The sequence below is a fragment of the Cavia porcellus genome, unplaced genomic scaffold (assembly GCF_034190915.1).
Source record: "Cavia porcellus strain 051 isolate PalLab524CR breed Dunkin Hartley unplaced genomic scaffold, mCavPor4.1 scaffold_5, whole genome shotgun sequence".
NCBI lineage: Eukaryota > Metazoa > Chordata > Mammalia > Rodentia > Caviidae > Cavia > Cavia porcellus.
The window spans coordinates 92,727,735-92,751,702 of NW_026947488.1; the positions used below are offsets into that span (position 1 = coordinate 92,727,735).

The 23,968-nt window shown below is 48.8% G+C and overlaps 1 long non-coding RNA gene across 1 annotated transcript; it reads left to right on the forward strand.

Moving 5' to 3' along the window:
- Nucleotides 1–362: 362 nt before the first annotated feature.
- On the forward strand, nt 363–3,501 carry LOC134475904 (uncharacterized). Its single transcript, XR_010047230.1, has 4 exons — nt 363–442; nt 1,792–1,877; nt 2,180–2,316; nt 3,085–3,501. It is a non-coding gene; the product is annotated as an uncharacterized LOC134475904 (long non-coding RNA).
- Nucleotides 3,502–23,968: the final 20,467 nt, after the last annotated feature.

The following is a 23,968-nucleotide window of genomic DNA, read 5'->3' on the forward strand; positions in this document are numbered from 1 at the left end:
GACCCTGCCGCCACCCTACACTCCAGCCCAGGGATGAAGCAGTAACAGAGGCTGAAGGGGAGGGAGGTTCTGAAATCACCAAATACTAAAGTCACTTTCCAGTCTTATCTATCGTTTCTGTTTCATGAGTTTTCTCCATGCAAATAAAATTGTAAGTTTAGCAGTGAACATTAGAATAATGAATTTACCCTTTGTCATGGTTTATGTCTGTGTCCCCCAGGACTCATGAGTTTGCATTGCGCATTTGTGATGGTTCATTGTCTAGTGCTTGTACTGATGGTGTCAGTGCTCCACCCACAAAGAGGTGGAGCCAGGATGTGGTGTAATGGCAGGAAGGTGTGTCTTGCTCTTTGCTGGTTCCTGTTTGCTGTTGGTGGCAGCCATAAACTGTGGCCCAGGCAGGCGCACTCCAACTGAGTGTGGACTGAAACCTCCAAAAACTGTAAGAAATAAACTTTTCCTTTCCCAACTTGGGCTTCAGGTATTTTGTCTCAGCAACGAGTAAAAAGTAACTTAGCCTTCAAGTGGAGACCAGAGAAATGCTGCACATTAGAGTCTAGTTAACTTGGAGCAGTTAAAGTAGCCAAAGCTTTGTAAGTGGGCTGCCGGGTGATGTGGGTGCTCTGTGACGTCACAGGCTCCAGGCACAGGGAGAGCGCTCCTGAGGCCACTTCACGCAGTCTCAAGAGCCAGTCTGAGTTTGAAACAAGAAGAGGGTGATGAATTGGACTTGCCAGAGCCTTGTAGCCTGGGGATCTTTGGCCCAGTAATTGTTCCTTATTGCTCTTTCTCATTAAAATCAAGGTTAAGGAAGGCATATAGCCCCTGGCTTTTAGAGAAAGAAATCTTTCCAGGGGACCCTGTAGACAATGGGGGTCCCACCAGCCTGGAGGGGTGACAGGATCTTGTGGCCTTGCTTTAGACTTCTCAGGCAGAGCCTTTCTGCCTTCTTGGCTATAAAGGATGGGCACACAAAGTCATCCAGTAGGTTCTGCTGTGGGCAGGTTGAGCCAGCCCATCTTATTCTAAAACATTCAAGTGGAAAGTAGAAGAAATGTAGATGAATGAGTCGGGTTTGTCATTGTGCAGAATTAAACATCTGGTCTGTTAAATTGTTTTTAACCTTTAAATCTAACTAAACCATCCAGGCACAGCTTGAGAGCCTCTTATTTATTATAATGTCATGGCTATTTAGCTCGGGGTGAGCACCAACCCCAGACAGCCAGTAACCACACAGTTGTGTCGTGTGCTAGGCAGATGACAGCCCCAGTTACCCTGCTCCCTCTTGGAGAAAGAACAAGAGGAGACACTGAGCCTGGCGGGGGAGTCGTGTTGTGTGTGAAGGAGAGGTGACAGGATCCTGTTCCCTGGGGCGGGCTCCTCCTGGCCACCACTCCTGGGCAGGCCTGTGCCACTCACCACTCTCCGATCCTGGAGGACTTGGAAGCTGAAGATGGATAATCTGCGATATTGAAAACGACAGTCCAAATTGGTTCCAAATAAAAGGATATTTCATAATGGTGCTGGCACTGATTATCTCATGCAGCTTCATGCTTCAAATATTTTCTAGCCAAATAAAGAGGACTAATAGCCCTCAAACTCTTGTCCAGTGTAATTACCATAGATCATTATAAATAGGTTCTAATACTGGTAGGAACGTAGGTGCCTGGCTGTGCCCATGGGGCTCTGCTGCCAAGAGAAGGCTCCGCACTGTCACGCCACCCTCGAGGCCTGCTTTGTGCTCTGCATGAGGAGTTGCTCTAATGTCTCGTGCTCTTGTGGTTGCTTTAGATGCCCTCAATACTGGAAAGAACTGGCATGCACTCCAACTCCAGAAGAAAAACTTGTGATGATCCCTGTCTCAGGAAGTACTACAGGTAAGAGCCAAAATGCATGGTGATCGATTCTTCATGTCTATTTTAATTTTGGGTGCTGAGGTTGGACCCAGGGCCTCCAGTACCTTATGCACAGGTTTTGCCTTGCAGCTACATGCCAGCTACATTATGTCTGTCACCTGCCCTATGAGACAGGCTTGACTGTTAGTCCCATGTTACTGATGCAGAAATGGAAGCACAGAGAAGCTCAAATAGCTCAGCACTGAACTGCTTGAATGAGGCACTGGCCCTACAGCATTGTGATCCTGCAAACCTCTTTGAATCCATTCTTTTTATTTTTTTAGGTGCAGGAATTGAACTCAGGACCTCGTGATTGCCAAGTAGGCACTATGCCATGGAGCTACATCCCTAGCCCAAATCCGTTCCTCTTATTCTGGATCCCTTGGGAGAAGGAGACTCAGCGCTCACCCTCAGGGACCAGGTGAGCTGATGGACTTGGAGGAAGCCTGTCTCAGGTGCTGGCTGTGTGCTGCAGGCATCTGCTGAAGGCGCTGGTGAGGGGCTGGGGAGCCGAGGAAGGGCATCCGAGCAGAGCTCCATGACTTCCCTACCGTGCCTGCAGATGATGTGGGTATAAGTCCCAGGTCCCTGTGTGAAGCTCAATTCCTGTCCTCCACTCTCTGGTTCCATGCTGGATCTAGACCCAGCCCCTCTGAGTGTGGCAGACTCCCCTGGGACTTGGTGTCCTACCTTCCCCTGTCTTTAACCCCACTATGTCCAGGTGAGCTCCTGATGGCCCTGCTCCCTCCGGCAAGCTTTGCCAAATTTAGCAAGTGAAAAGACAGACATTGACCCAGGGCCTTAAATTTATGTTTCAGATAAACAGTGAAACAATTGCACCTCTGTCCTGTGCAATATTGGGGATAGACTTAGAGCATTACAATACTTGCTAACTGCAACTCATCAGCACACAGCACCGGCTGGCCGGCTCCCAAGGCTTTCCCGGTTCATCTGCAGCGTGCCTGTGTCCGCTGTGGGGCGCAGGGCTCAGACAGGACGTGCCTGGGGGCCAGGGAGGCCAAGGGCAGCAGGAGGAGTGGTGCTGGGCCCAAGCAAGTCATGCTCCAGGGCGAGGCTGCGGAAACAGTCTTGCTAAGCACGACTCTGCTAAGAGGCTCAAGTGGAAATAGTGTCCATGTCGGCCACCGGAGGGCAGGCTGGCCTGTGAAATGACTTTCCTCCTCAGTAGAAGCGGGACTCCTGCGGATCCCTCAGAAACAAGAACTAGTGGAAAGAAAACCCAGGAGCATTCCTCTTCTCTGCCAGCTGAGTCTCTTCAGGAACCAGGCACACAAAGACTGTGGCTCTGGCATCAGGGCTGTCCCTGGGCCCCACAAGGTCTGTACTGAGGTGCTGGGTAAGCAGGTGCAGGGCAGAGAGTAAGGAGGGAAGGCCAGGCCCAGCCCAGGGCTGAGCACACAGATGACCCCAAGCCAAAACCGGGAAGCCAGCTGTGGTGAGCACACCTGCTGCCCCAGCTCTGACTCTGAGAAGCTGAGGCAGGAAGGCCAAAAGTTTGAGCCCAGCCTCTGCAAGTTAGTGATTTAGCAGTGCCCTATCTCAAAACAGACAGACAGAAAAGCAAATGAAAGGCGCTGAGTTCAGTCCCCAGCTCTGTGGCTACCTGAAGGAGGATGCAGCCCCAGGAAGGAGGCCCTGCCAGCTCTTTCTTCAGAGGCCTGTGGGGCAGAGGCCGATGATCATGAAGGAAGGGGAGGGCGTAAGAGGGGCAGGCAGGGAGGGAGGCACCGGGAGAGCAGGCGGGAAAGGCAGTGGAGGAACAGGGCCAGGGTGTCACTTGTCTTCTTCCTGCCTGTCTCTCTCTCTCAGTATCTCTCTCTCTCTCTCTCTCTCTCTCTCTCTCTCTCTCTCCTTTTTTCTTTTGACAGTGCTAGGGCTTGAACCCAGGGCTTCCGGCGCTGGGAAAGCAGCCTGCCCAGCCACACCCCAGCCCTGAACTGTGCCTTGTGACTTTGGGGAGACCGGATACTTTCCTGAGGTTCCATTTCAAATCAGTAAGCTGGGAATACACTTTCCCCACTTCAGTGGTTGAATGAGAAAATAGCTGTGATCCCAGGCAGAGCTCTGCAAACTGGGAAGCATGCGAAGCAAGGATCTGTCATCCCTCTGGGTGCTGGGACGCCCTTTCCCTTAAAAAATGAGGGGGCAGCTGTTGGCTGAATGAAAGAGAGGAAGCAAAGAAGGTAGAAGAGCAGGAGGAGAGAAGGCCTCAGGAGCACACTGGTGCAGCCGGCTCCCACAGCCCTCCCCGCGGCAAGCGTTCCCAGGCAGCCTCCTGTCATTGTCCCGTGCTTCAGACGGGCAGCCGTTAGGCCCTGACCGGCAACCTTCCGGAGTCCTGGCCCTAACCTGGGGCACTGCGGGCACCCCAGCTCCTCAGGCCATCCCTGCCCCACAGCTGCAGGGCACTAGGGTGCCCTGAGGTTCCCAGTGCGTCCTGTAATGGGAAGCACAGTGGATTCGAATCAGAGAAAGAGGCTTCGAGACCACCACACAAGTGTGCACGTGCCCATACTGGAGCTCCAAACCTGCTGGGGTGTGTGCTGCACCGTCTGCCTCCCTCCCGGCCTCTGCTCAGGGCCCACAGAGCCATCCCTGCCCCTAAAGCCCCTCAAGGACAGGGGCTGCAGGGTTCCTGGATCCCCACAACCAGCCCTGAGCTGGAGGGAGCGGGAGGGGAACAGGGTGGCAGTTCTGGCGCCTCTCTTTCCCTCCCTCCAGGTGAAGGCAGGGAAGAAGGCACCCTCCTGACCGCGCCAGGGCCCTTCTTGGGCGGCGCTGCAGACCTGTGAGCCCTGTCCCGTCCCCAGGCGCAGCTCATGGTGGACGCGCTGAGGTACACAGATGTGCAATGTGGCTGCAGTCCATAATGTTCACCCTAGTGTTTTCTGAGTGAGGAGGAAATAGTGGTTGAGCTTTGCTTCCTTCTTCTCCTCACATCTGTGGTTTATTTATTTTATATTTTATTTTTGGTTTATTTATTTACTTTGAGATAGGATCTTATCAAGTAGTCCAGGTCAACCTGAAACTCATGGAGATCCTCCTGCCTCAGCCTCCCTAGTCTGGGATCACAGGCATGTGCAGCCACACCTGGCTCATGATTTGTATTTGCTTAATTTGTTTTTTAAAGTTTGTCACAATCCCATAGAGAAAATCACCAAGAGAGATGCACAAAAAGAAGAAGAAAATGAGAATTACAGACAATGGAGTGTTAAAGTGAAAAAGTGTTAAAGTGAGAGGTGACACTTGAATGTGGAGACTGAGGAACGACCTGGCAACACCCAGAGGGGCAGCAGACTGTCAGGGGCTGGCTCACAGGCACCTTCCAGATGGCACGAGAGCTTCCACCCAAGCCACCCGCCTGGGACCGCGGGCCCTGGAACAGCAATGCCACAGGTGGCCAGCCCAGGGCAGCTGCTGGGACTCAGTCTGCCATGGTTGCCTGTCACCACCAGTTCTGCCCAGCCAGTGGGCAGAGGCACTGGGCCATCACTGCTTCATTCTGTCTCCTTGGCTGCTTTGTGTAGCCGAGGAGGAGTGATCCTGTTTGCTCCTGGAGCAAGGAGCGCTCACTCCCGTTATAAAATATCCTGCTTCCCTACTGTAAGGGGCCCTTTGATGGAGATTTACATTGCACCCGCTACCTGTGGTACATTAGACTCTGTCCGGGGAAGCAGGGTGGGGCAGTGGAGTTTGCCAGTGCGAGTTCAGATGCCCAGAAGCGCAGAGCCCAGCCACAAGACTGTGTGCTGCAGAGGCCACAGCTGCAACATGTGTGCTGGGAGTGCTGGGACGGCAGGGTGAAGGATGGGTCCAGAGCTGTCCGAGCAGGGCCAGCTGTGAGCGTGAACGGCAATGCTTTGTCTCCCCATACCTAGGTTATTTTCCAGTAGGGGGTTTAGAAAGCCGACAGAGGTGGTCAAAATGCATTTTGCTTAATTCAGTATGAGCCTAGGTTCCTTGGGAGCCTGAAATGGGTTGTTCCAGAACAGTCTGGGTCTTGTTTTTCACAAGGCAAAGAGAGTTTGGACAGATGTACGTTTACAGCACAAGCAAGCAGAGCTGCTCCAGGACACTTTCCCCAGTGATTGCATATGGGAAGTGCCTAAGTGACCTTTCCAGTGTGGCCTGTGCATCCCTACACTTCCCTGGTCTGTATTTTTGTGCACTGAGTATGGGCAAGTTATTCCAATGGCTGCAGCTCCTAAAGAGGGCCTCGATCTCAGGAGACACTCTGAGAAGCCAGCATTGTAGGTGGAAGGTGATATCCTGGTTTGGAAGGCACCAGTGACCCAGAGGTTTCTTTGTCAACGTAAGAAATGCAAGAAGATGGGCCAGAGATTTAGCTCAGCAGCATAAGTGTCTGCCTGGCAAAGGTGAGGTCAGAGTTTGATCCCCGGTACAAAAAAAAAGAAAAGAAATGCAAGAAGCCCACAGAGTAGAGAAGGAACGACTGACAGTGTGGGCAGATGGTGGAGGCTGATGTTCACTGTTAGCTGGCACCGACGCCATCATGGGCACTGCCCTCATGTGCCCACCCCAGCACACAAGGCCAGCACACAGAGCTACCAGGAGGCTGGTGTGCAGGGAGGTGCTGCTGGCTGCTTAGGGAATCCCGAAGGGGAGCTGCAGACCCTGTCAGCTCCAGGAGCAGCTGTGGACCTGAGGAAGTAAGGTGCAGAGGCCAGAGTTCCTCTGAGTTCAGCCACTCCTAAGGACTCGCAGAAATCCTGGGGAGAATATTGAGTTTCCATTAACAAGCAATCTGGGGTGCCAGCCAGTGTCATTTAAATTTCAAAGAACAGCATGTCTGCCATCAGCTTTTGGGCTACAGCCACAACTGCAAAGATGGGAGGAAGCAACCCCAGAGCGGGTAGGCAACGTGCTCAGGGTCACACAGCACAGACAGTGCTGTGGGACTGCGGCCAACTCTACTTGCTGGGCATACAGAGAGGCCTTGAGCTCTGAGAGTACAGTTCCCGTCACCTGAGTCTGCAGGCTGTCCTGGTTCCTGCTTCCCCGAAGCTTGGGAAATCTATTTCTCCCTTTCTTGGTCTGTGAGCTCCTCAGGTCCTTCTGGTAATTTCCAGCTTGGCTTCAGCAAGCCAGGGGTGGTTGCTCAGCTGGTCACTGAGGGGCCAACTGAGATGCTGCAAGGCTACCCTGCACCCATTTTGTGACTCAACCCCTCTCCCAGAGGATGGGGGAACAGGGGGAGGAGAAAGATGTGAGGGTGGGGGTGAGGAGGGGAAGCTGCCCCAGGTCTGCTCCTGTGCTCCCCCCAGGGCCCAGCATCCTGGGGGACAGTGCCTCAGGTGCAATGAAGCTCAGTCTATAAGTAGCCATGAGGTAGGGGGAGGTTTGGGCTCCCATTTAATTCAGCACAGAGTTTTTATTCTGAGACAGGCTCTTTGATTCTATGCAGACTGGAAAAAACCAAAATCCACCTTGAATTACTAAATAATCTGCTCAGCTATTTGGGTACCCTCGGAGCCCTGATTCCTGTCTCAGGTGGCCGCAGCCAGGGCACGTGAGTGATGTGAGTGGTGGCTTGCAGGGTGGAGTGGGAACTACAAAGCTCCAGCTCCAGGCCCTCCCCAGCAAAGGTCCCTGCCGGCAGCAGATCCTCTTCTGCATAGTCGCTGGCATCGAGCAAATGAGTCGTGAGGGCCATTGGAGACTCAGGCTCTGATCCCAGCAGTTTTCTGAGATGGTAGCTAGTAACAGCAAGACTGTTAACAAGGCATTACAGTTTTCCCTGCATTCACACTGCCTCACTTGTTCCTCACGGCTGGATCATGCTCTAGTCCTGTGGTCAAGGTGCCCCAGGCCTGGGGAGTACAAGGCACTGCCCCAAGGCTATTTGCCTTGGGGACATCAGCATGTAATGCAGGCTGGCCTTGAACTCATGGGAATTCTCCTGCCTCAGCCTCTCAAGTACCAGGATTTCAGACATGGCCCCACCACGTCCAGCTTGTTATTTTTATCATTGCACGTCTGCAGTTCGTAATGATCACGTCCATCATGGTGAGTTGGTACATGCACAAGATGCAGTTCGTTCCTTTTACTCCCACTTCTCTCCTTCCTCCTGTCTCTCTCCTCTACCTCCACTTCTTGGTCCCCTTCCCTTTGGCAAAAGATCTGTCTCCCTGTTTCCTGTCATCTGTTGTAGTCAGAGGCTGCGAGGAGAATAATTACATACAGGACACATAAGTTATAGTATTATTTATAATGGTCGCATAAGGAGTCAAATACAAAGAGAGTGCAGGAAATCTGTCCACAACACTGAAGACCTAGAAAATCCAGTCGAGGCCTGGATCCCATGGCAATCACCTATATGAGTTCAGCTGAAAACCTGGAGCCCACAACAAAAATTTTCAGGCCCTTATTTTATCCTCTACTCAGTAGGATTAATATTTACATTTTTGTAGGATTTGTTTTTGATGGGCTCTTAGTGATGCACTTCCACCAGAAGTTTGCTTAGGTACTGTTTGAGTCCTCAGTTGTGCTTAACTTCTGTGTTTTGACAAGAACTCTGACTACAAAGGGTGGTGTCCCATAGCTCCATCCTCAGGTTTGATCATTTGCTGTCACATTTCACGGGACCAGGAATAGCTTCCTGTGCACGAGGGTTTATCACAAAGGACGCAGATGAATGAGCAGTTGAAGCCGTACCTAGGGCCTCAGGAGGTGCTCTGTCTCCACATGGCCAGATGTGTCTCTTCCTGCACAGACACACCATGTCTTGTCATTGTGCAGGTGTGATCGATTATTACCTCAAAGTCCAGCCCCTTTCACCTCCCCAGAGGATAGTGGGAAACACAAAAGGTCTAAGCCTCATTCAGGCCGTGGCTTGATCTCTCTGCGACCAGCCCCCACCTCAGAGCCCCACAGGGATACCTCATTAGAACAGAAGATGCTCCTACCAGCCAGGAAACTTGAAGGGATCCTACGGGAGCTCTTTCAGGTGGGTCAAAGGTCAACTGCTGTGACAAAAGATGCACCCAGCATCACTACTGCTTAGGAGACCACAGGGGTCTTCATCAAGAACAGAGGACAGAGAAACAATATGTGTCTTTTGTTATACTAAAATGTATTCTGTGAAACCCTGCATGTTAGAATAAAATAGCTGATCTTTTAGGTTACACGCAGCACATCTCTGGGGCTGCTGTATCAAATCCAGGGTGCTGTGTGTTCTAGGCAAGTGCTGTAGGACTGCCTACACCCCACAGTCCTCTTTTCTGTTTTCCGAGGCAGGATTTCCACCAAGATCGGGATGGCATGGCCATAGACAAGATAGGATCTCATAACCGCCCGGTCCTCCACCTGCTGCCTCTGCCTCCTGGTAGCTGAGGTGATAGGCGTGTCACCCTGCAACATGTAACTGCCGAACAGAGGGTGTGGTGCTGTGTCCACTCAGTCATCTCATGTGCTGCTACTCTTGAAAACCTTAGTGCGAGCCTGGGAGACGGAGAGGGGCCGAGGCGCACACTGAGCAGGTGTGAGCAGGTGTCACCTGCGAGCTGGGTGGACACAGGCTTTGCCTGTTCTGTGCCTGGCATATGGCAGGTGCTCAGGGTGACGCCGTGTGGGTAGAGAACACAAGCTTCACATCCAGAACTGAGCTGAGAAATGGCCACTATTTTACCATCTGTGTAACAGAGAGACCCAGTGGTGCTGGGGAACTCAGTGAGACCACGGCCTTCCCGTGCCTGGTACAGAGAACATGGCTGACAGACGCCTGTCTCCCCCTTTCTGTCCTCGTGTTTGGCTGGCAGTGTGCACTCAGTCTGTAGTGCCTCCTCTACCTTGCTCCAAGGAGTCTGCACAGAGCATCCAGGAGGAAGCTCTGGCCTGGGATTCACCATATCCATGGCATAGCCAAGCAGGCGCCCCTACCCCGAGGAACCAAGTCTCAATTCCCTCTCTCACTGTGGCCCTGACTCCTGCTGCTGCAATCACAGGAGGGATGCCAGCCTTGGTTGGGACCCTCCTGGCCCACGTGGGCAGGATGAGGCAACCAGAGCCACAACTGACCAGAGGGCCATGATTGGAGGCAAAGAACACATGCATGGTAGCGTCATGACCCATGCTATACTGTTTGTGGAATTAGAGAATTTATTTAGTTTTATAAATTTAATATCACTTAATATTACAAAATGATGATAGCCAATCCCCCCCCCTTTAATTCTTCTTTCTTGTTTTTCTGTCTTTTTTTCTGAGACAGAGCTTTCCTTTATAATTCAGGCTGGCCTTGAACTCATGGTGATCCTCTTGCCTCAGCCTGGGATTATAGACATGCACCACTGTTATGGTTTGTATCTAGGTGGCCCCCAGCCTCATGCAGTCATGAAAGCGGCTGAATCTAGTGTTTGTGATTGGGTCGTTGTCTAGCACTGGGACTGGCATGAGTGTTGTACCCATCCCGGGGGGAAGCCAGCATATAATATAAAGGAGGGAAGGAGGCATGCTTTTCTCTCTTTTGCCCTTTCACTCTTGTCATCTGTGATCACCATGAACGGCTGCCCCTCAGCCATGCCACTCTGCCTTGGAGCCAGCTGATTTAAGGACTGAAACCTCCAAAAATGTTAAGATAAATGAACTTTTCCTTCCCTAACTTGGGCACCAGGTATTTTGTCTTAGCAATGAGAAAAAATTAACCAAGACAACCACAATGTCTGGCTGATAGTCAATTTTCTAATTAACTCTGTTTTAAAATAATTTCTTTTTTTTAAATTTTTATTTAAAAGGAAAAAGAGAAAAAACAAAACAAAGCAGTGTAAGGGTACAAGTAAAACAGAACTACAAAAAAAAAAAAAAAAAAAAAAAACCGTAAGAAATCACCAGTTAATAGATTACACATTATCATCTTATAGATAGTTGCTCAAGTCACAGTATCAAAGCATACAAAGTGAACATTAAAACAGAGAGACTGCAAATAATTTCTAATATAACATTAATATGCGCCCAAAACAAGTGTCATAAAATATTCAAAAAATATAGATAGACTTCACATTTTATTTCCCCTCTGACTTTATGTCCACTACAGTTGTTAAAGCTTTAAAATATAATTATATCATCAAGAATGCTGTTAATATTCCTTAATCTTTTGAGTCAATTTATCACGAAAATAAATTAAAGCAGAATAACTATTTAAATTGCCTTCTGCATATTATTTGCATTCAAATTTCAGACATCTTTCTCTTACATTATTTGATCTACCCAAAGACATATTTGTCCTGTTACAGTGAAAGAGTGTGGTCTTTGTTTAAAATTCTACCACTTTTCTAGAAATTTCTTAAGGCTTGAGCCTCATTTTCTTTATTTCTAAAAAGTTAAGATAGAACATTTGTACATTATGGGATATATTATGTATTTAGATATATACATACAATGTGTAATAATTGAGTGAGGGTAGTGAGCACTTCCAGCTCCTCAGACACTAACAAACAACAGGATCTGACCTGAGGGGGGGCCCTGGGTTGTAACCCTTGAAGGTCTCTTGCAGGTAGGAGTCACAGCACTTAACCGTCGGAAGTCCTGGTCCATGGACACCAGGAGCTCCCCCACTGCCCTCTCCATTTAAGAGTGGAGACAGGAGAGCACAAACTTTTTTGGCCTGAAGGCCAGACATGGCCCACGGTCTTTGGTGCCAGCTCCAGGCAGGTGCTGGCCCGCAGGATGCTGGGTGGCAGCTCTCTTGCCTCCTTCTTGGAGACCGGGCAGCCGACCAATTGCAGCTCTAGCTGAGTGTTATGGATTAAGAACTGGTGGTCAACTTAATGCCAGGTGGATTAAATCAGCATGGTGCTGGGCATATATGCTTCACCTGAGGAAAGTTGCTAGCATAAACAGAGAGGTGGAGAAAGAGAAGGAAGGCGTTAATGAGTTATTGCATTATTGTGTTGGGGCATTGTGGGTTCTCCTATGAGTTGCTGTTTGAGCTGTTGGTTCTCCTGGAGAAGCTCTGGTCCTCACATCGAGCATTGCTTCCTGGCTCCGGAGGGGAAGACGTGTGCTGCTTTGTCTCCAGGATGAACTCGTCATGTTGGCTTCCTGGCATGTACCTGATTGTACTTGTCGGAGGAGGAGCTCGGGGCCTCTGTGTCACTGAGGAAGGCTGTGGTGCTTTTCAGGGCAGCCCAGGTCTTTGTTGTGAGTGTGACTTCTCGGCTCCAGTGTAGAACCCTCAACCTACCAGCACAGCTCCTTCACCCTGCTGGCATGGACTTTCTGGCTTCCACCACTGACGTTTGGGCCTTCCTGGCACGGATTCATAAAAGAGACTGGCGTTGAGTCCTTCTTGTGGGCTCTGGACCTCCAGCTGGACTCATGGGAGGCACTGTCATGAGTTCTGGGTCTTCATCTGGACTCATGTGGGACATTGCTGTGGGATTTGGGCCCTTGACTAAATATTCTATGTCTTTGGTGTTATGGATAGATTTCTTGCATTTTCTTGTGTTAACTCCCGGTGATCATTATAAAAATAATATTATAAACTCCATGTCCTGATTCTAATTGTTCTCTGCACAACCCCTGACACCAACACTGAGGGAGCCTCAGCTCATGTAGTTGCTGCCCAACGTAACCCCATGTGGCCTCAGGCCCAGGCTGCTGTGCCCATACTGTTTGCAGCTATGCTTTCTGGCTTGCAGTCCTGGGGGCCAGAAGACTTTTGTTCCTGTCTTTCCTGAAAGGAGGTGCACTTGGGCAGCAGTGGCAGAACCCTCTAGCTGAGCGGCCTCCCCTGAGGCCTGGCGCCTTACACCCCAGCATTGCTGGAAGGAGAAGTGGAAAGCCCATTTCCTGGCACAGTGGAAAACCACAGACCTCAGGGCTGATGCTGTGTGGTGGCTTCCAGGCCCTGGCTGCAGCAGGTCACTTGTTCCTGTGACCTGGGCCTGCCTGGCTCCGGGGAGCCACATCCTTCTCACATGGTTCCTGCTTCAGCCCCATCCGCAGTGGCTCTGCCAGATCTTGCTCAGCGCTCCTGATAGAGGAAGCACAGGACGCACCCACATGTATCTTAGGGCCAGAAGATGGGTCTCAGCTTGCTCAGTGTCACATGGGAAGATGGAGAACTGGGTGAGGACACAGGTCCCCGGCCCCATGGCTTCCCTCTGTCCTGTCCCTCTCAGTCCAGCCCGAACTACTTCTTTTTTTAAGATTAAAAAGGCACAGAAAAGAAAAACAAAAAAGCAATACAGACAAACAACAAACCAAATATAATAAGAGTGTAGGTTTACAAAACAAGAAGATAGGAAATTTTTTTTTTTTTTGTCTTTTTCCTTTTTATCGGTACCAGGGATCGAACTCATGACTGCCTGGTTGCAAGGCAGGTGCTTATGCCGCTGAGCTAAAACCCCAGCCCCTAAGAAGATAGGAATTTGATAATGGTTGTAATATTCTATGTTGTTACCTTCAAGAGGGTTGTTTAGATTAACAGACATAGACACATAAAATGGATCTAAACATACGAATATTAACTGTTCTCTTTCAGTAACTAATACAATTAGTAGTATAGTCACTTTAGCTATCATATATATATATATATACATATATATATATATATATGTATATATATATATACATACACACACATATATCCTTTTCTCTTCCTCAGCCTGAACTTCCTCACACTCCTGGTACCGCCTGCTGGGGAAATGGGGCACAGATAGGCCTGCGCCCCTCTGGACACCGTAGAGCTGTGAAAGGGAGGGAACAGAGAGCCTTTTCCCCCCAGGGAGGACCCACATTCCGCAGGGGGCCTGGCTGAGAGCAGTGAGCTCCACAGTCTGCCCCATGTGTGGCACTGCCCAGGCATGTCCTGGCCCCCCGGCCATAAGTGTTCAACCCGAATTCAGCAGAGGAACCTCCCCAAAGCCGCTCAAAGGCAGGCCACTGTGCAGGACCAGGGTTCCGTCCACCACCAAGCTGAGCCACACAAGAGAAAACTGTGCTGGGGTGAACAAGCCCGAGTAGTGGAACCGCCAGAGGCTCTGATCGCACGCTCACTGGCTTGGACACGAGTCAGTATCAGAAATTGAAAGAGTTGCTGGCCCAGACCGGACCCTTTAACCAGGAAAAGCTGCAGCCAACTTAGAAAACTCCTGCCTCCCCCCACCCCCTATAGACTTGATGTAACCCTAACCCCCATCCCTAAGAACCTGTGCGCCAATGAAATACCTGTACATCTCTAATGGCCTTAGGGCACTGCCCTAAGCTTAGGCTATTTTTTTTCCTTTTTTCTTACAGTTTTTCTACCATTTGTTCACTATTGCTGGCCACCTGATAATTTTACCAACCTGCCTGCCTTATAATCTTAAATGCCAATATTAAGCTCCTACATACTTACTTAATTCTACAGATAACTTTTACTATAGTCCAGATCTCAAACAACAAGGCAAAACTTAACCTTCAAGCTCCACAGAGACCTTGCTATGGTTGTTCATATTTTAAATAACACCTACAATTCTGAGACAGACAAATCTACACATGGTTAAGCTACCTCCCCCCCCCCCCCCGCCATGGGCCTCACTCAAATTCATCAGACATTCCTCGAGACCTTACTCCAGGGCTATTTAGGCTATCCTGACCACCAGAGAGTGGCCTGGCCATCCTACCTAGTAGCCCTCATAGGTCACTGCCAAAAGACCTTATTCCATGGCTGCTGGGTTATCCTGGCCACCAGAGAGTGGCCTGGCCACCCTGGCTTGTCATCCTCAAAGGTCACAGGGGCCAAGCGCCTTGGTAGATGTCTGTCTCAAAATCCAAATCACATTAAAGCTCTCAAGGTAAGACATTCTCTATATTCGTGGACATAAGAGACCACATATACAGAGTTCTTACTGAGTTGTTAAGATAATAAATTCTCAATGTCTCATGGAGTATTAAAGGTCAACCTATGCCAGTTACAAACAGGGCCCATTTTTATACAGGTCCCAGTCCTAAATCATAAAATGCTTTTATTCCCTTTTAAACTGCCATTCTGGTTTCACATCACTCAGGCCCTAGATCTAACCATCCTTTTGATACTCATCTCTGCCTTATGACTCACAGGTTGTCATGTTTTGTTGTCCAGTTTGATTCTTAATTTCTTACATTCTATTAATGATCATTTCTATAACAGGAGTCTCTAACATGATTCACTACAGACTCCAACGTCATATATACCAGAGACAAGCCTTACCTACCTACCTTTTAACTTTTATGCTTTCATAGCGGGGAGTAAACACTTCTCATAACCTCACTCCTCCTAATCCCATGTTTATTTTTCAGAATTCTGCCTTGCCACCTCAACGTCACCCTGATAAAATAACAGGTCTAAATCAAAGACACCTTTCCCTCTACCTCACTTGGGTCCATAAATATGACAGTGCCATGTCTCCTCATAACATCTTGTCTCTTTGTTTTTTCCAGTCTAACATATGTGCATTCACCAGTGAAGTTGTCCTGGCTAAAACACCTAACATCAGCGTCTACCTGGGCATCAACCTTCATCCCGTCGAACTCCCCTAGACCCCAATACAGCACCCTCAGCCAGCAGGAAGTAGTTACAGAGAGAAATCTTCACCCCTTTTCCTAATAATCATAAGATGGGATATGAAAGAGTTGCTGGCCCAGACCGGGACCCTTTAACCAGGAAAAGCTGCAGCCAAGTTAGAAAACTTCTGCCTCCCGCCCCCTATAGACTTGACTGTAACCCTATACCCCCATCCCTAAGAACCTGTGTGCCAATGAAATACCTGTGCATCTCTAATGGCCTTAGGGCACTGCCCTAAGCTTAGGCTATTTATATTCCCCCACGCCACGTGTCTGAGAGAGATTGCCAGATTCCAGCGGCCAGTGCACCAGTCTCCTCTCCCCGGAATAACCACAGCCCCGGGTGCAGTGGAAGATGCTGCGCTCCAGGGCCAGCGGGAGGGTCTCTCCCCACATTCCCGAAATAAAGCCACCGTCGCCCACTACTTTCACGGCCGTCCACTCCACTCCTTCCACGGACCTCGACCTCCTTCCTCTTTCTCTCCCTCTTCTTCCCCTTCTTCTCAGACCTAACAGAAATATCTGATTGCCACTTGAGTACTATATGACAGGAACATCCATTAAGACAGAAGGAAAAATGTTGCCTGAACAAAGTAGGCTTGGAAACTATGTGTCAGACAAATCTAAGACACAGGACATTCCGCCAAACAACTGGTCCATATTCAGGAGAATTAATACTATAGAGGATAAGAAGAGGCCTGTGTCCTTCCAGGTCACAGGCTGAAACCTGATCCCTCACACAGGGTACCTGGGAGGGGCAGTAGGGTAGAGGAGGGATACTCTGAGTGGGCTCCTTGTCAGGTCTGCCCCTCTCTGCCACGAAGGGTGCATGAACCGGATCATAGACCTCTCTGGACAGCAAATCTGCTGGTGAAATGAACTGCTGTGTTTATAAGACACCAAGTTTATGTTTGGGGATTGAACCGAGGCTTTGATCGTGCAAGGCAAACACTCTTACCCTGAGCCTTGGAGCCCAGGTTGTGCCCTGCCCCCACCCCATGGCCCTGAGGAATTGAACCCACTGAGCTACATTTCCAGCTGTGTGTGTTGGGGGCGGGGGGGGGGCTGTTGTTGTTGTTGTTGTTGTTTTGTTTTCGTTTTTTGAGACAGAATCTTGTTACATCACTCAGTTGTCCAAAATCAATCTGAATTTGTGATTCTTCTGCCTCAGCCTCCCACAGAATGGAATTACAGGCATGCACCACTATGCCCACCCCTTGTTAAATTTCATTTAAGACAGGCATTCAGTAAATTGCCCAGGCTGGTTTTGAACTTGTGAATCTCTTGCCTCACTTGCCGCTCCAGAAGCTGGGATTATAGACATGCCCTGCAGTATCTGCTGAGCAGCCAGAGGAGGCTGAAGAAAGAAACGATGTAAGGTTGTGTTCAGAATTGATGCAGGCACCCACCTGCACCTCCTGGATCTGCTGCGCTGTAGAGATGGCCTTCGGAAGGGGTCCTGCCAACAGTTCCATGGATCTGCTTCAGCCCAAGGCCACTTGTCCCAGGCAGACCCTTCCCCAGATAGCCTTGTGGTGGGCTATTGGGACTGTGTAGGTGCTACGTCGCTCCGAAGCCATTCTCTCTCCAGTTCTTATCCCGTGGAGACGCTGAGGCTTTGCCAGCCTGAGTGGTGGCTCAGCTCCTTTCTCTTCTCATCCTCTTCCTCCTGCTCCCTTTCACAGGGTGCATGTCGCTTGCATTCCACACTCCATCTCTGGGTGTGCTTCCAGGGGACCCAGTCTTTGATGCTAATGGTAAAGCAAAATATTGGGAAATTAGGGGATTTTGGACAAGGGCTGCATTTTGGTTATTAGCGTCATATCATTGCTGTTTCCTGAGTGTGATACTGTTTGGTAGTGGTATAGGCAAATGTTCCTGTTCTTGGGAGAAACATGAAAGTGTTTAGCAGGGCAGGGTCATGGTCTATGTAACAGACCCTCCAAAGACCAGCCTGTTTCTCTATATCTGCATTGCAGTATCTGCCTGTGTATATATCTTTTTATTTTTCCTTTTTTCTGGTACCGGGGATCGAATTCACGACCGCCTCCTTGCAAGGGAAGTGTTTATGCCACTGAGCTAAATCCCCAGCCCCTTGGGTAGATCTCTTAACATACAACTTTTTCTATATTTGATACTGATGCACAGGTATCTGTATCTAGATGTAAATACAGTATATAAGAAAAATAGACCGTAAAACCTTGGATTGCGAGTAACTTGTCCTGCGAGTGTTCTGTAAGACGAGCAAACAATTCTAATACATTTTAGCTTGCAAGTGATGAGGCAAGATCACAGCTGAGCTAATGGATCTTCTGTCTTTCATTCCCCTACCCACCCCCACCCTGTGGGACTGTGGGTGAGCATCTCCCAGCAGCAGGAGGTGATGGAGGAGACCTCATTTACAGAGCAGGAGGAGGGAAAGGTGGGGGAGTCCCTCTCCTCAGATGAGATTGGGGAGATGTGTAAAATGTGGGAAACAGCACAGTATTTTATACAAAAGTGACACCCAAATAAGGTAATGGCAGTGCAAGTGATGAATCTGTTTAAGAACAATGCGATGTCACATTTCTGTGAACTTCTCAAAAGGAGGCACAAGCAAGTGTCCCTGGACAGAGCCGTGGACAGCGGTGACTGTTAGTGATAGTGGATGTCACTGGCCCACACAGTAACTCCTCTCTCGTCTCCCTCACAATTACCACCAAGCTTTACAAAGGTAAGGGCAGGTTAATTTATTTTTCTTTATATTTTCTTCATAGTTGTTTATTTTTCTTTATATTTTGTATTACAGTATTATAACTGTTTTGCATGAGTATTTTTGGGTTGTGGAACAAATCATCTGAGTTTCCACTATTTCTTACAGGGCAATTCACTTCGATACACAGGTACTTTGGATTATGAGCATGTTTCTGGAACAAATTATATTCACAAACCAAAGTTTAATGTAAATAGTGGGGTCAGAGAGAGAGAAAACAAATGTGGCAAAACAGTGCCGGTTTATGAATCTAGAATTATTTACAGAAGAACATTAGACTACATTTTCCATTTATTGTAGGTTTGAAAGTTTTCTAAGTAGAAATTGAGAGGAAAAAAATCAGTGTGATATGACTTCATTTAAAAATAATCACATACTGTACCTGTTAATATACAGAAAGACCCAAAAAGCTGCACACGAGGGCACAGGAAATTCCTAAGCAGCTAGAAATCTATCACTTTGGTTTTGTTTCTCAGTATTTTCTTGTTTTATAAAATTTGACATACACTGGCTTAGTTATGAGGAGAAAGTGAACCTCCCTCTGATCCAGGAGGGCAGAACTGGGGAGGGGACACCTCTTTTGCTCCCCTCTCTCCAAAAGGTGGAGCTAACTGCCAACACGGGTGCCTCCTCAGTAGCTGTTGCAGCCTTCACTGAGATCGACCATCGGGCTGTGCCAGGCTCTGAGCAGGGCAGCCAAGGGGTGGGTGAGCCAGGTTAGACATCTAGAGCAGTCCACAGCCACCAAGAAGATGCCGTTTGTGATTTCACTTCCATCTGTGTGTAGAATTGTTACAGGCAGCTGAGTCAGTTAGAAATATTATAGGCAGTCAGGTAAGGCTGGGCCCTCAAAGGAGCCAGAGCAGAAGTTCAGATACCTTGCAACCTTGGAAGAGACAGACACCTCTGCTGTGGGCCAGATCTCAAGACAAAAGGCAAAGCAAATGCACCCACATCCTAAGGACTGATAATCCAGATAGTTCTGTATCACCTGAGGGAGCCAGAGTCACCATCCCAACCCCTACAGGAAGAGTCACTGCTTTTTAAGCACGCCAGCTTGGTACAGGTCTCCCTGCCCCGCTTGTTCCTGATTTCATCAATTTTACCTGAGCAACTAATCTTATTGGTTGACCACAGTTCTGTCCCACATTATGCCCGCTCTGTGAGTTCCCATGTTCCTCCATCTTGGACTGGCTCACCTCATGATTTTGCTCTATAAAAGTCCCTAGAAAAGACGGAGTCCTTGGCAACCCACTCAGGACCCCTTCTGTCTCTGTCTCAGATGGACACTTCTTTCTCTCAATAAATATATTCTTCTCTTAACCTCTGCTGTTCCTAAAATTTATTCAATTTTAGAGAACATGAACTCATACTGGACATATAATAGGTTGGGAGTTTCCCGTATATCTGAATCTCAAGTATTACTTGAAGTTATATCTAAAATTGAATTTTTTCACCCCTCATGAGTGTCATTGTACAACTAGCAGTTCTGATATTTTTGTCACCTTTTTTAAAAACCTTTCCCCTTTTATCACTTTGCTCTCAGTCTGAGAAAGATTTCTCAGCCTAAAGGGAAGAATACATTAAATGCATCCGGAGTGTCCAGGTGTGAGGAGGCTGACGCGGGTCCTCACAGGTGCCTACCTTCAGCCTGAGGACCACCGGGCAAGCTCAGGGGAGCTTGGGGATTGTACCCCCCAAAGAAGGGAACTCATGGAGGCCAGGCCTGGGTCCTCTGATGAGGGGAGAGTATGGGGGTGGGGTAGAAAGAACAGGGGGACATTGTTGGCAAGGAACGTTGACCCAGGCAGGAGGAGACAGAGCAGGCAGGTCTCCTAACTGAGTTCTGCGGGGGGCCTCTTCTGCAGCTCCCCTTTATTGGCCCTGAGGGTGCTGCCTGGGGTGAGTGTGGTTCAGGAACCTGCATCGGGACGCCTTTTGTGATGGTGGCCCAGCCTGTCAATCTGCTGGGGACCTGGCCAAGATCTCCCCAAAAGGGTGTATGGTGAAGGCTTAAATAAATTAGACAAGTAGTATGATTTTAGGCTCCAGGAGGATCAAAGCCCTCTAGCAGACAGTTTTTTGGCAAAGGTGTGCCATCCTCATGGAATTTAGAATGACAATATTTGGCCCAGTGCCTCCCTTTCTGGCGTCTCAGACAGGGTCCAGGTGCAGAAACTGAGTCCGCTGCTCCAGGGGCGTTTCCTTGCCGGGCTGCAGCTGCAGCATCTGTCCTATTAGATCCAGCAAGAACTCTGCATTTTTCTAGTACGTCCCACTTTTCTGTGGTTAGAGCATTTCACATTACTTCCTTTTGCACTTGCAAGACCAGCCATAACCTGAGCCATCATAGTTGTCTTACAGGATTCAGTTCCAATGTCCTGACAAGCTCGAATACATGTTGTTAAATCATTAGTTGACTTTACAGGATTTAAAGCCTGTTTGAAGTACTGATTGGCATTTGCATATGGAGTTAAAATGTTCAAAGCTTCTGTCTGTAAACAGCTTCTTGTAATTTCACCAAAATTAAGGAGAGGGCTTATGGGTCCTTCAAGAAAGTGTAAAAAGGACATCATTGGAGCCCTATCCTCTGGAAGAGTTGTCCATGCTCTTTTTACTAGTTTTGCCGATTGTGGATATAGCTCATCAGGACATTGAATCTATTCCCTAAGGGTGCGTATATTCCTGTCCCAGAACAACAGTTTTTAGCTTTACATCAAAATGAAGGAATTGAGCAGGAGACATGCATGTTTGTGCCAGATGTTTGATATCATAAGGTGTCAATCAGTATCTATCCAAAATATTTTGTCAGAGTCCCATAGTAAATGGACTTTGGACTCCATTGTTAACCACACTTTAAGATATTTTAGCAGTTGTATTTCAAAAAGCTTATGAACAAAATACTCATGGTAATTAGCATCGCATTCAATTCCAACTGGGAAGCAAGCAGGAGTGCCAAGTGTCCCCTTTGTGGCTGCCTCTCCCCTTAAAACCCGTGAGTTTCTGGATAGAGCCCTATGGGATGTTCTTTGAAAAGGCTGCAGCTCCTGCTACGGTGATCACTTTAAGGACTGCTTTTGTGGCAGGCGCCTCAGCTGGGAGCTCTTTTATCTCCTGTGTGTCCGAATCAGAAGCCATGGACTGCAGCTCTGTAAGAGACTCAAAGCTGGAGGAGGAACCAGATTCCAAGTTAACAACATCTCAGGGGAATGGTTTTCCTGTGCTAGTGCCTTTTAAAGATTTTTCCAACTCTTTCCCAATTATCAATATCTATAATGCCTGTTTGAGGAAACCATGATTATATTTGGTTACCTTTTCTAACATTTTTGTTGGGTCTTTCTTTGAGCATTTGAGCAGGCCCTGGAGCAGCGGTATGTGACTTTGCTCCTCACCTGTAAAGCTTTGGCCCACTTTGCTGCCAGATCAAATGGCTTCTTCACAGCAGGATGACTCGCCCTTGTTTTTCGATCTTCTCCATGCATCCTCAGCCAGCCAAGTTTCCATCCTGTGAAGGCCTCCTCCACTTCCCACACTTCCACTCTAGGTAGACTTACTCATTTAGGCTTTAGTCCTAGTCCAAAGGTTTTAGGTCCCTGTTCCAGGCGCCAGTTATTGGGAACCTGGCCAAGATCCTCAATCTCCCAAACAAGCATATGGTGAAGGCTTAAATAAATGAGACAAAATATTATGATTTTAGGGCTCCAGGAGGATCAAACCTCTGTAGCAGAGTTTAAGACTCTGGGGGCTGATACAAAGAGCTTCTCTGGGCGGCCCATTTTTATTAGGTTTTCAAACAAAGAAAAGGGATACTGAGGAAAGCATAAAAACTGATAAGGACCTTGGGAGTCACTTTGAAGACTTCTCCAAGTAGTAAATTAAACCAATTTAGGAGAACCATCTTCTCTCCAAGATGACATTTATGGTAGGAATGAGACAGCAGGAGTGAGATGAGACGCCTGCAGCTGCAGTCTCTAGCTACTTAATTGGGTTCAGAGCCAGGTGTTCTCAGTGGCTTTACCCTTTGCAGCATCTCTGGCACCACAGGCCACTACAGGTCCCTGCCAGAACCGTGTTCATAGAAGTCCACTTACTAGGCAAGGACAGACTCACAAGTAAACCAGAAGGCCTTTTGGTTCATTTTACATCCTGCTTAGAGCCACTTCGTGGTGGTCTCCGTCATCAATCTACATCCATTTCCTGCTCCCTTATTTGCCAGCCAGTGCTAGAATGAAGCTTTCTTTGACAGCTCAGCCCAGTCTTCTCTGCTATTCTAACGTCTCCAAGTCATCGTACATAGTCAGTGGCCTTCTGTGAGCTTCTCCTGTTTCACTGGAGTTTTTCCTGCCTCCTTAGCTGCTCTGGGGTATTCTGGATGCCAACCCAGATGTGTCTCCATCACAGTCAGGTAAAACTTAACAAACAGATACCTTTCTGGCCCATGCTGGTTGATCTTGGGCACTGGCTGGCCCTGGGAGGCTGGGGGCTCGCTCAATGCAGCAGAGCCCCACACAGTCCAGAGCTGTGCCCGCACTGTCCTGCCCAGTGTGCTCCCCTTTGACCTCATCACTTGCTCTTCAAGCGAGCTTCTGCCATGGGGGTCATCCCCAGCGCTAGACCAAGTTGAGGGTTGGACATGGGCTCCAAAGCCTTGCCTTCCTCTATGTTGCTTGTTGTGTTTTAACTGCTTGCTGAACATTAGCCTCTATAGGAGGCTCCACAGTGGCTGGATGTAGTGTGTACCCCGAGGAGTCCTGTGCTCAGAGTTTGGTCCTCGTGTGAGGCTGGGAGGTGCAGCCTCAGTGGGGCTAAAGGGAGCTTATCCTTAGGGCAGGTGGAGGTGTGCCTTGGAAGGGCCTGTCTGACCCAGGCTCTCCCTGGCTTCCTGTTCAAGATCTGGTCTCTTCTGCCATCTGTCATGAGGCCCGCAACACAGGCCAAAGGGTTGCCATGCCCTTTAATCTCCAGAAATTAGAGCTGACTAAACCTTGTGCATTTTTAAAAAATAACAATAGCATTACTCAGTTATGTTAATGTGAAACAGACTAATGCAGAATCTCAGTCCAGATGGAGAAGTCTCAGAAGTCCTCCAGGTACAGTATGGGATCCTTTATTCCTGGCCATTGACAGTGCCAATAAATATTTGTGAAATGAGTGACAGAATGAAAATCTGAATCACAGTAAAGAAGGATGTGGAAATCAATCCAGAGGAGCAGCTATGCCCAAGGCCATAAGCTGGAGAGCAAACCAGGGCCAGGACCACAGGCAGAGGCAGGTCAGGCACACGGTGCCGCAGCCGTGCTGTGGGCCCTCTTCTGCAGGCCAGGCACAGTGCTGGGCCTGACTGTGCAGAAGGCACAGGCACAGGGCGTAGGGAGCCAGCCGCCGGAGGAGGGTTCTGGCCAAACTCGGGCTCGCCATCACCAAGTGCTGAGTCAGAGCTCGCCCAGAAGTCACACCAATCCAATACAATAGTGACAGTAGATCTACCAACTCTGCACCATGGGTTTTTTTTTCTTTCCTTCCTGAATTTGTGTGGAAGTGCTCCACACAGATCTTGGCAGCCAGGGGCCTCAATAAATGATTACTAACCCTAAAAACTGAAGAGCAAAGTTACACTATTGAACCAAAGAGAGTTGTGTCCATTAGGGTTCTCCAGTACAGACACAAGAAGCCGATGTAAGCAAATGCTTCACTCAAGGCTGTGGAATCTTGCAGGGCTGGGGGTAGAGGAGGACCAGCACAGTCCCGGGAACTCAGG